Here is a 12602-nt window from a genome sequence, read left to right as displayed (position 1 = left end):
CGATAATCGCGTCATTTTTTTCTGTTTATGTATGAAATGTTACCACTTTCATCCAGCACATTATAGAGTGCTTCCCTCTGCTCCGTGGCTCATACAGCCAATCATGTACCTTGTTAGTACAAGTGACACGGAAACAGCCAACCATTTAACAGACAAACTCCGAGTGCACCCGCCCCCACTCACACACAGCTAATCATATCCCTTGACAATGCAGAGCCGAGAGTACCGACATCTCCGCAGCACTGTCGAGTTGCAGCAAAATAGACAGTTTGTGTTGTACTCTGAAAGGGTTCCCCCCTCCCCTTGAATCAAATTGTACATTATCAGCTTTATTTTAGCATGCAAAAGTAGCGCGAGACCCATTCCTGGCTAATGAGTCTCGCATTTTGGTCCTCCGCTGACGCCACTCGTTTGATCTCACCCGGCGTTACAAAGAATTCGATGTGGGTGATCGAGTTTCAATTTGTGTTAACGTAACGTGTTAACATGTGTTCTATCTATTAATAAGCGCCCGGGAAATTAACGTTAATGTTAAGACACCAATTTCACAAATACGGACGTCTGCAACGTTCCTTTACGGAATGGCATTCGCAGCTCAATTCACTTCTGTGAGCAGAGACAAAGTTGAACTGTTAGAAAGGTACTTGTACTTTGGGACAGGAATAACTCGTGTCATCTATTGAGCACACAGCTTATGACTTTATGTCATCTGCTTGGGCGGAGTCTTAATGGGTATATAAAACTAACTGATATGGAGAAATGTAGCCTACCGCATTTTCAGCGAGGGAAGGCTTTTTATCGCCGAACCAACGGCGCGCGGTCCCCAGCACGGTCGCCCTCCAGCCCTACATAAGCCTATGACATATTTGTAGTTAAGCAAGTCAAAGCAAAACCCAGGCTTTTCCACACCTCTGATTCACCTAACGTTAACCCTACAACCCTGAAATACACGTTACCAAACGTTTTTTTTAGAAGGCTGGCAACGCTATGCTGTCAACAAAGTAAAACGTCACCATGTCTGTAAATTACTGCTTGCAGTTGCACTCGGAGCATGTATGTGTGTGTGTGACAAATTAGACCTACCTGTGTGCCTTGAAAATAAGGTCGTTCAAAATGAAGTGGCTAAATGCAACCTTTTTCTTCTCATGTTTTTTATTAATAAAAACGGGTAATTAGAATGATCAATAATTAACAATATCGACTGATATGAAAGATGTTATATCGATATACTTTTTAACTATATCGCCCAGCCCTAATCATGATATAATATACAGTCTCTAGAAGTGTATGATTCAACTTTTCCCATGTTCTAGAGTAAAAAAGCAAACAAACCGAAAAAAATAAAATAAAAAAAGAAACAAAAATCGCAATAAATCGTAATATCGAATCACAATAATCGTAGAATCGCAATACTTAAGAATCGCAATATATATATCGAATCGGCACCCAAGTATCGTGATGGTATCGAATCAGGAGATAAGTGAATCGGCACAGCCCTACAGTCTACCCACTTCTCCAGGGACCACTACACCACTGCTGCTTCTCTTTCACCGCACACTGCAGAACGCCTCCACACCACCGCAGTGGAGTTTTGCATTAGTTTATGTTAACACCACCGTAGTATTAAATGTATCCATCCACATCTTTGTATGTATTTGTGTATGCAGTCATGGCGGACTGTCCCCACACCATCGGGGTGGAGTTTGGGACGCGGATCATGTAGGTCCACGGTCAGAAGGTGAAGCTGCAGATTTGGGACACGGCCGGTCAGGAGCGCTTCAGGGCCGTCACACGCTCCTACTACAGGGGGGCTGCCGGGGCCCTCATGGTCTACGACATCACCAGGTACTGACCAGGAGGGCGGTTCAGTCTAGCATTGTAATACATAATGCCTGTTTTTTTTTTTATTATTATTATTATTTATTTATTTGTCAGGAACAATGCAGAACATTGTAACAGGTTACAATAACGTGATACAGATGTGTTGCAGGATTTCTAGCCCAGGCTCATTTGTAGAGCCTGACCGTGAGGTCTCCAGACCAAATTTCAAGCAGTAGGCCACTCATGCATAATCTGATCACCCCCTGATGTCAGTCAAGTTCTAGCATGACGTGGTCAGTCAAAGTCCTAGTATGACGTCTGCAATGACGTCAGATATGACGTCAGTTAATTCTCATATATATAGCAAGGGTTCTACGTCACCTCTCTCTCTCTGGCCGATCATAGCAGCAGCTAGCTTCACGGCAGTCCACCTCCCCTGAAGCCGTCCTCCGAAGCGTTGTTTTGCACCATATCTGCAGACCGAATCAGCACCCCCAAGTCCTCTTTACCCGTGGATAATCCCCGCGGATCTCTCAACGCCCCCCACTCCACTCCTGGTATGTCGGATTCCGAGCCAGAGCAATCCATGGACAGTGATGACAGCTTAAACAACGATACCCTGTTCCGAATCGGCCACGGAGCGTATTTGCCTTCCGAGACGTCTGACGACACAGGCGGAGCGGCCGTGCCACAGGCTGCCAACGTAGCCACGATGAGAAGGCCCGGCGCGCACTCCCGTGGCACGGGGCACGCCACTGCGATGGCCCGTGGGAGGAGAGCAGAAGACGAAGCGCTGCGCGCGCGTGGACGCCCAAGAACGCGTGCGAGCGAGGCCGCTCGGCGCGGACGCGCGAGAGGCCGCGGACGAAGACCAGAAGAGGAAGCTGCCCCGAGAGCTGGGAGTCGCCGGGAAAATGCAGGCCGCGGGGCCGCCGTGAGACGCCATGTTCTTCCTGGTCGCACTGACCTCCAGGCTGCCACCCCGGAAGCGGAAACGGCCCCATCCGCAGCTCCGCCGAGCCGACAGGGGTCGTCAAGAGCCATTCTGCTGTCCCTGCTAGATGCTAGCAGATCAGTGGAGGCTCGTCTGAGGGCTCTGGAAACCACCCCCCCCCCCCCATTCCCCCCACGTTCGCCTCAGCCCAGCTGGCTCAGCAGCCGATCCTGCCCCCGCCTGTGCAGCAAGCTGACGTGTTCCCCACCACCACCCAACCCGCCCAGATGAACACCCTGGCGTCTGCCACGCCCGCCATCCCATTTGGTATGCTTTTTGTTTCTCCCTTTGCCAATGTTTCTCCCAGGCTGAGGTCCCAGATTTTGCAGCGCAGAGACATTAATTTAGTTAGCATACTCCTGCCATCCCCCGAGTGTAAAAGGAAGGTTACGGGTGACCCAGATGCCCCCGTCTATTTAAAGTCATCCGACCCCCGCCTGCCCAAAGACCTTTCCTTAGGCGACTTCCTGAACACGTTCGGCGTCTACCACGACGTGATTTGCGACGTGTACCCAGAGCGCCGCCCCGAGCTAGACAAATATCTGGCGCTAATAGGGGACCTCCACACCAGACTATTCTATCAATATCATGAAGCATTTTCCGCTAAAGCCACCCTGATGATCACTCAGGCTAATACGCGGCTTAACTGGTCCATCATGGACATGCAGATCTTCACGTCGCTGGTTAGCGGGCGGCCGGCGAACACCTGCTACTCGTGCGGCGAACCGGGGCACTCTGCACAATTCTGCCCAAAGGCGGCCTTTCAGTCCAGCGCCGCCTCTCAGTCCAGCGCCGCCCCGACCCCCGCCCCCTCCCGGGCGCCCGGCACCAGCGGGTCCTCCCAGGCAGGCAACCAGGTGCGTAGCTATGGCCCCAACACGATCTGCAAATATTTCAATGAGAACGTGTGCACGTACCCTAACTGTATCTTCCTGCACGTATGTAGCAACTGCGGGGACGCCCACCCCCGTTCCACCTGTCCGGGAAGGAACCGCCCCCCAAAGCTGCCCCCCAAGAAGGAGAGATTGGGCTTCCGGGGATACTAAAACTCCACCCCTCCACCCCCATCGACGCTGCTGTGTGTGTGTGTGTGTGTGTGTGTGTGTGTGTGTGTGTGTGTGTGTGTGTGTGTGTGTGTGTGTGTGTCACTCTGTGTTGAGTCAGCGAAGCACGTCTTATAACGAGAGTTTCTCCAGACCTCCGTCATTTTAGATGGAGGTCTAACGTTCATCATTGCTAATAGTTTGGGTGCGTTCAACAATTGCGTTCAAACAGCGCGTTCAAACAATGTCGCTGATCTCTCTGTTTTCTCCATCTTTGGTTTCAGTTCCAGAGCTCTCAGGAGGCGCTGCGAACTGACTCCATATCGTCCAAGGACTCGGTTACCTATAGCAACACAGTCTTCACCAGCCACAGTGAGTTACATCCAATAATAAATCCCCTCCTCCTCGGACCTGAACCCAGCCCGACCCAAACCAAATCACTATTATGATGATTGCTTTCATTGTTGGACCAAGAACAACCATTATAAGCAAACGTGGGTAAATGGGAAAATATAGCTGTCATATACGGTAGTATTAATACACTGACGCTAGTCTAGTGCGCGTGCGCTGTACATTGTTATTACGGTAATCTGCCTCTACCACAGGACGTGACGTTTCCCTGTATACATCCTGTATGTGTTACTGCTGCAAGTCCTGAAATAAACAAGCTGGAAGCTAAGCTAAAGAGAAGCATCTTTTGCATACTTTACATGGTGTCAGAAGTCATGGCAAAATTCAACCCGCCGATGAACTTTGCATTCGACAAGCCGAGCGAGTGGCCGGAATGGCGGCAGCGTTTTGTGCGGTACAGGACCGCCACAAAGTTGAACAAAGACGATGGCGCCGTTCAAGTAAGCTGCCTCATTTACGCTATGGGAAGTGAAGCGGAAAACATTTTCAAGTCGTTTGAGTTCGCTGTGGCTACAGACGATGTGGACGAAAAAGAAGATTTTGACCTGGTGCTTGCAAAGTTTGACGAGTACTTTGTGCCACGAAGAAATGTGATTCACGAGCGCGCGTGTTTCCATCTGCGCGTGCAGCGACCGGGAGAGAAAGCAGAGACTTTCATAAGGGCTTTGTACGAGTTGTCAGAGCATTGTGAATTCGGCAGGAGCAGAGATGAGAACATCCGTGACCGGGTCGTTGTTGGCATACTCGACAAGGAGCTCTCCCGAAAATTGCAACTGATGAAGGACCTGACGCTGGCGCTGACCATAGAGACGGTCAGGCAGTCTGAAGAGGTTACTACGCAGATCAGCATGCAAGGTGAAGCAACGGGGACAGTGCATGAAGTCACTCAACAGCGCAGCAAGTACACCAGCCGCCCTGGCTATATGCCAAAAGGGGAAAATAAACAGGGACAATGTGGACAGTGTGGAAAGGTGAGGCATAACAAAGATGAAAATTGCCCAGCTAGAAGATCCACATGTAACACATGTAACAAAATTGGACACTGGAGTATAGTGTGCAGGAGCAGGAAAACAGTGAGGGAGGTCGTCACAGAGCCAATGGAGGAGGAGGACGAGCAGCAGCAGTCCTACTTCCTTGGGGCAGTGAATAAAGCAGATGGGACAGCGGAGCAATGGGCTGTCGAGATGCTGGTGGGCTCCACACCCGTCGAGTTTAAGATCGACACCGGGGCCGATGTAAGCATCATCTGCGAGCAGACATACCACTCACTCACTCCTAACAGACCACTGGAGCCTGCACACATCCCTCTGGACAGCCCAGGTGGCGAGCTACAGTGCCTAGGACGGATCCAGAGCACTGTCACCTACAAAGGCAAGTCCCACCCACTCACAGCATATGTCATCCGCGGGCGCTCTGTAAACAACTTACTGAGCAGGCCGATGTCCGTGAAGATGAATTTAGTGAAGAGAGTGGAGGAAACAGTGTGGAAAGGAGCACACGCACAGGCATATGGCGAGCACGGGACATTAAAGACAGAGCCTGTGAGAATACAGCTCAAAGATAATGCTCAGCCATATGCTGTCTATGCAGCACGACGTGTACCCCTCCCCATGCTGCTAAAGGTAAAGGAGGAGCTCCAGAGGATGGAAAGAAACGGTGTCATTGAGAAGGTGACGCAGCCCACCGAGTGGTGCGCACCAATGGTGCCGGTTTTAAAGAAAGCCACCGGGAAAGCCCGCATCTGTGTGGACTTCAAAAGACTGAATGAGGCTGTCAAGAGGGAACGGTTCATTCTGCCAACGGCTGACGAGATCACGGCAAAGCTCAGTGGGGCCACTGTCTTTTCCTCACTGGATGCAGCCAGTGGGTTCTTCCAAATACCATTACACCCAGATAGCTGTAAACTCACCACCTTCATCACCCCATTCGGCAGGTTCAACTTTAAGCGGCTGCCATTTGGCATAACAAGCGCACCCGAAATCTTTCAGAGGAAGATGATGGAGACTCTGCAGGAGTTGGAGGGTGTTGATGTGTTTATGGACGACATACTGGTGTATGGTGCCACGGAGGAGGAGCATGACAGCCGCCTGGAGAAGGTGATGCAACGCATAGAGACCGCTGGTCTCAAGCTGAACCGTGAAAAGTGCAACATTAAGCAGAGTGAGTTACGGTTCCTCGGGCACCTCATTGACCAGTCTGGGGTCCGGCCGGACCCAGACAAAGTGGAAGCTATACAGCAGCTCGCACCACCCGAAGACGTGCATGAGTTGAAGAGGATACTGGGGATGGTGACCTATCTCGGAAAGTACGTTCCCAACCTCTCAACTATAGAAGAGCCGCTGCATGAGCTGTTGAAACTGAAGAACACATGGACGTGGGGTCATGCACAACAAACAGCTTTTGAGCAGATCAAAGAGCTGCTAACAACTGCACCAGTCCTCGCTTATTACGACGTGACCAAGCCCACCGCTGTGTCGGCCGACGCAAGCAGTTATGGATTGGGAGGCGTGCTGCTTCAACTTCACGGTGAGACGTGGAAGCCGGTGGCGTACTGCTCCAGACGCCTGACTGAAGCAGAAACTCGCTATGCCCAAATAGAGAAAGAGGGGCTGGCTGGTGTTTGGGCGTGCGAGAAATTTGATAGATATCTCGTCGGACTGGAGCAGTTTAAGCTGATAACTGACCACAAGCCACTTGTGCCGCTCATTAACAACCGCAGCCTGGACAATGTTCCCATACGCTGTCAGCGCCTTCTCATGAGGCTCATGAGATTCAATGCAGTAGCAGAGTATGCTCCTGGGAAAACTCTGCTGGTTGCAGACACGCTGTCACGCAGTCCCCTGGCACACAGCGCGTACCAAGTGAGTGACACAGAGAGCGACGTGGCCTGCTACGTGGCCAGCGTCGTGGGGGGAATCCCTGCATCTACAAGCAAGATGGAGGAGATCAGAGCGGCGACAGCGGCCGACACCGAACTGCTATCCGTCTTGCAGCTCATTCAGAAAGGATGGCCTGAACACTCACAGACTGTGCCTAGAGATGCGAGGGAGTATTTTCAAGTCAGATCTGAGCTGTCAGAGTACAACGGCCTCATCCTAAGAGGAGGCAGGATTGTGGTGCCGAGGGCTATGAGAGTCGAGATTCTTCAGAGGATTCACGAAGGGCATCAGAGCCTTGTTAAATGCAGGGAGAGAGCGTATTCATCCGTGTGGTGGCCCGGACTCACTGCAGAGATAAACAGGCTCGTGATGTCATGCCAAGTGTGCTGTGAACTGAGAAGAACACAACAGAGGGAACCTCTCATTTCCACACCTCTCCCAGAGCGGCCCTGGAAGAGAGTCGCCATGGACCTCTGTGAGCTAAATCATCACAACTACCTGGTAATATCTGACTATTACTCAAGGTATTTAGAAATACTGCACCTTTCCTCCACAACGAGTGCACACGTGATCCAGAAGCTTAAGGCTGTCTTTGCCAGGTTCGGCATCCCAGACGAAGTGGTGAGCGATAACGGGCCTCAGTTTTCAAGCGCAGAATTCGGAGAGCTCGCCAAGCAGCTTGACTTCAAACACTGCACATCTAGCCCTCACCACCCACAAGGGAATGGCCACGCTGAAAGAGCCGTACAGACGGCGAAGAAAATTCTGAAGCAGGAGGATCCAGTGATGGCTCTGATGATCTACAGATCCACACCCTGCTCCACAACAGGCTTCAGCCCAGCCGAGCTGTTGATGGGGAGAAAAATCCGCACCACACTCCCAACCCTGGAGAAGAATCTCCTGCCAAAGTGGCCCAGCAGAACGGCGGTGAAAGAAAAGGACAGGAGGGAGAAGGCAAAACAGGCTCACTACTTCAACAGCCGCCATGGAGCCAGGCCCCTGCCTGCCCTGCGACCAGGAGATGTCGTGTTCTCCAAGCTGGACCATGAAAAGTCGTGGTCCCTGCCAGCGGTGATCTCAAGAGAGAGCACCACCCCGAGATCCTTCGTCATCAGGACACCGCACGGAGCGGAGCTGAGACGGAATCGCCGCCACCTCCAACCCATCCCAGCAGCGCCGGATGAGAACACAGGGACAGACACCCACTCTGACACAGTTCCCCCAGCCCCGTTAGAGACTGTTCCTGTCAGTCAGAGCGCAGCTACGCCCACAACCTGATAGATTTCTCTCCCCAATCTATGGTATTTTGATCAAACATTTCTCCATAGGCCCAGGTTGGACTCAACAAGAGGCAGATACTTCAGCATGGCGGCCCTACATGCTGATATGAAAATATGCAATTACAGAGATGATCTTGTCATTTGTTAATTCAAATATATCTTTAATTATGTTTAAATGTTCTGTTCTAGGTCATTGGAGGAGCGGCTGAGTTTGTGTAATGATGAACTTTCTTAATTTCCATTAGGAGACGTGCTGGCCTTGGGGATTAACCAGTAGAGGGTTTAGTGGAAATTGAACAATGTTTTGTGTGTGACAAGCTGTTGTTTTAAGCCTTGTTTAAGGAAGGTCTGGAGAACATTACACAGGGTCTCGGATGGCCGGGTGGATAAGCTGCACAAGGACGGTCATTTAGGATATGGTCGGGGCAGAGGTCACGGAGATCAGCCGACAAAAGGACATTTTAATGTCTCTGCTCAGTCACTTAGTCACTTTGGGATAGGGACTGGAAAACAACACAGAGTTTATGGCTTTTCTCTAAGACAAATGGCTGCAGAACATCAACAGGGGGGGAGGCACATTCCACAAAGCACCACAGGATGCAAAGTTTTAGTGAGAAGGATCATAACATTGTATTCATATATATCCTACTGATTGACTGAGTGGGTTTTGATATCTGATATGAAATAAAGTTTAGACTATACATTCGATGTGCTAACCTTTTTCCCCCAGAAATGAGGACAGGCTCAAGGACTCAGCACCAATGAGAGGAGAGTCTGATGTTGTGTGTTGATTAACTTCAATTTGTCCCACTTGCTGCACGATAGGAGAGTGCTATAATATTTAGATAAATGATAGCCTATTGATTTTATTGTAATTATAGAATGGAGAATAAAGGTATAGTCGAATTAGTTGATAAGTGGTAATTGATAGAGTTTCTCATCCGGGTTAAGCAGGGTGAGTTTTTCTCTGTTTTGATTGAAGAATACGCTCTCATTCTGGTTACACCCTTTGGGTGGTTACAGACCGAGAGACAGTAAGTCTGAACTGTAAGATGTTTAATCCAGTTCAGACTGGGATTAACCCATGATTTAGCTGAATTTGATCTTATCCAGAATATAGTTTAAGTTTATCAAGTCTAACAATAACCTTACATAATGTTCTAAAACTAGGACTTTAATAGGTAAATAGCTAAATTAGCTGACCCAAATTATAAGAATCAAAATAGGAATTTAAAGTAAATATATTAACAGCTGCTTTGGTAGATAGGAACCAATAGATAACTATTTCAAGGAGAAGGTTAGTGCTGTGACCTCCAGTGGAAGCCAGGTCACATGATTGCGGACCAAGAGGAGGAGAAAACATGCCTATCATAAGAGTGACAGACCAATACCAGCCCAAGCAGTGAAGGATGTCCCCAGATGGAGGAGGAAACCTGCGGGGAGAGACCAGCCCACAAGAAAATGCAGTTTAAAAGTCCACGCAAAATATTAGAATGGGTCGGTTTACAAGGGTCTTTTTCTTGACCTGCTTCATATCAGCTGTGAGGGAAAGATCACTGCAAATCCACCTCGGAGATCTCTGATGGGGTAATATAAATACTTGACCTGTCTTTGTACTGAATATGCTAAATCCTCTATATAAAATAATGTTCTAAATATCAGAATTGCTTGTTGTATTGATTTTTCATATATCTGGAATGATTGGACACACTGGAAAGGTATTAACATATGTCACACCTTCCGATTGGAGTGAGCTGTTTTTAATTAGGTTGAACGAGGTACAGAGAAATCCTTTCCATCAAATGGTGACCCCGACGTGATTATGATCCATATTTTGAAAAAGCAAGCATTCTGATCAAGCATTTCAGGAAAACAGTGGCTTAACATCCCGGGAAAATATCAATAAAGGGTTTACGGATTACCTTTTTCATAAAAATATCTGCATTGGCTATTCTAAATTATTGTTACACTAACTGGATTCCACAAATGCTGTAATTTATCAATCAAATTTAGAAACCGTACAAAGCTGGTCAGACACGTGTTTTGATATTTTGGAAAGATTTGTAAAGTGACCGAGCGCGTGTGAGGGTCGTAATTAACCCCAAGACCATTGCCCATGAACGAGCGTATGTGAGCGGATAACAGTAATTTCCTCAAGACCATATAGCTCTCGAATGCATGTGAGGAATAACAGTAATTTTCCAAAATCATAGCAAAGATATGTATTTATACAGAACCGGCGAGTTCTGGAGAATTCCGCTTTGTACAGAGGGCATTAATGCTCAGGTTTTTGCATTTTATTGTAATATATCTTGAAGGTTTTGCTATAATATGAATTGTGAAAAAATCAGCTAACTAAGATCATAAAAGATTATTTAAAATGGGGAAGAAATAACACTGAATTGTCTAATAGCCTATTAGTAATATCAATATCCATATTTTGAGTTGAATTTTAGATTCTTCCAATTTATGTTGCTATGTAAATTAGACACAAAGGTTTATGCTATAAATTCAAACAACAAGGTGAATTTAATGCAAGATTAGGTCACGTTGGGTTAGTATTCCTTTGTATTTTTGTGTTATACTGCTTTATGATCCATAACTTTGCTGTAAGTTTGAGAAGAAGAGAATGAATGTAAATGATTTTTAAATTCACTGTGCAGGGACGCCTGTCACAGTGGAACGGTAATATGTAAGAGTATAGTATATAAATAGAATCAACAGTATTTTGACGCTTATGAAAAAACTGTTTGTGGAAAAATACACCACAAGTTGATGCGCGCAGCTTCTAACCAAGGGTCCGGGTGCAGGCAAATGGCCGCGGTGAGTGGGCTCTGGCGTCCATACAGGAGAAACCTGTGAGTCTGTCTGGCGGAGTTGGGCAGCAGAGCGGAGAATTGTAGATAGCCTATGAGTTATTTTGCCGTCAAATTGGCGCTGGTAAGGTCGCGCGACAGTTCAAAATAATAGCGTATGCTTTTAACGTTAGATTTATTTAGAAATATAAAGATATGGAATGGGATTAATGGCCTATGGCCTATGGATTATGCGAATAGATATAATAGGCGTCACATAATATGTCCTCCCAACTAGTAGACATGATGTATGCGTGAGACGGGGTAGATTATATAAGCATGACCGGCTCTTTACGCATTCAAAGAAATATAGCTCAGTTGGTAAAGCGCTCGGGTTTGAACCTGTGAAGTGTGCGGTTCCATAGTAGCCTAATGGAACAATGTGTGTATGTAGTAAACGATTGACTGTTAAATCAAAACAGACATCGACAACCTTTATTTAGTTTTTGTCTGTCCGTCCGTCAGTCTGTCTGTCTGTCTGTTTGGTTGTCTTTTATCTGTGGGTCGCTTGTAGTGCAAACTTCACATGTCGTTGGGCAGAGAATGTGTGTGTTTGTGTGTATGCGCGAAAGGGGAGAGCATGAGGGGGTGTGTGTGTGTGTTTGTGTGTGAGCCATGTTAGAGAAAGAAGCGGAGTTTCCGGCTGTTTCCAGCGGAGGGAGAGGATTGCTGACGCGGCGAAACTCCGAGAGAAACGCCGCTGGCGGGTCCGGCTCGGGGGGGCTAAGCAGCTGTACATCAGGTAGAGGTGGTTTTCTTTCAGGGCTGGTACAGTACGGGCCAAGGAGGGTCTGACAGCGAGCAGAGCACCAGACGCGGCTTGTACCGGGCGGTGGCGAGCCAGCAGCTACCGGAATGGCCAGAAGGGTGTCGCGCGTTACTTTTGTCTGTTAAAATGAAGTTGGTAATGTACATTTTGATGCAAGGGGGACAAACCCTTTCAGAGGAACTTGTAACACCAAACTGTCTGTTTTGCTGCAGCTCGCAGTGCTGTTTAGTCCAGGACCTTGCTTCCTGGATCTGTTGAGAGGTGGAGGGGGGCTGCTCCGTGAAGCTCCAGTCGGGGAGCTCCGTTGTGTTCAAGGTCTATATGATAAGTGACCTGGGCATGCGCAAAGACTGGGCGTGTCTAAAAACACACCATGTCCAAGAATGTTGTCCCTTGAGAAGGTCAAAGAGGGCAGCCCTTTCCTAAGGGTGGGGCTGCACGAGTGGGGTAGGCTCTTTGAGCAAGGCATTACATCAGGGCAGCGTTGCTTTGGCTGATTATGTAGGCTATAAGTTCCATGTTTGAGTTGATTTGAGTGTGATAATTTGAG

Source organism: Poromitra crassiceps, assembly GCF_964638095.1.
Source record: "Poromitra crassiceps genome assembly, chromosome: 10".
NCBI lineage: Eukaryota > Metazoa > Chordata > Actinopteri > Beryciformes > Melamphaidae > Poromitra > Poromitra crassiceps.
This window is presented reverse-complemented; position numbering follows the sequence as displayed.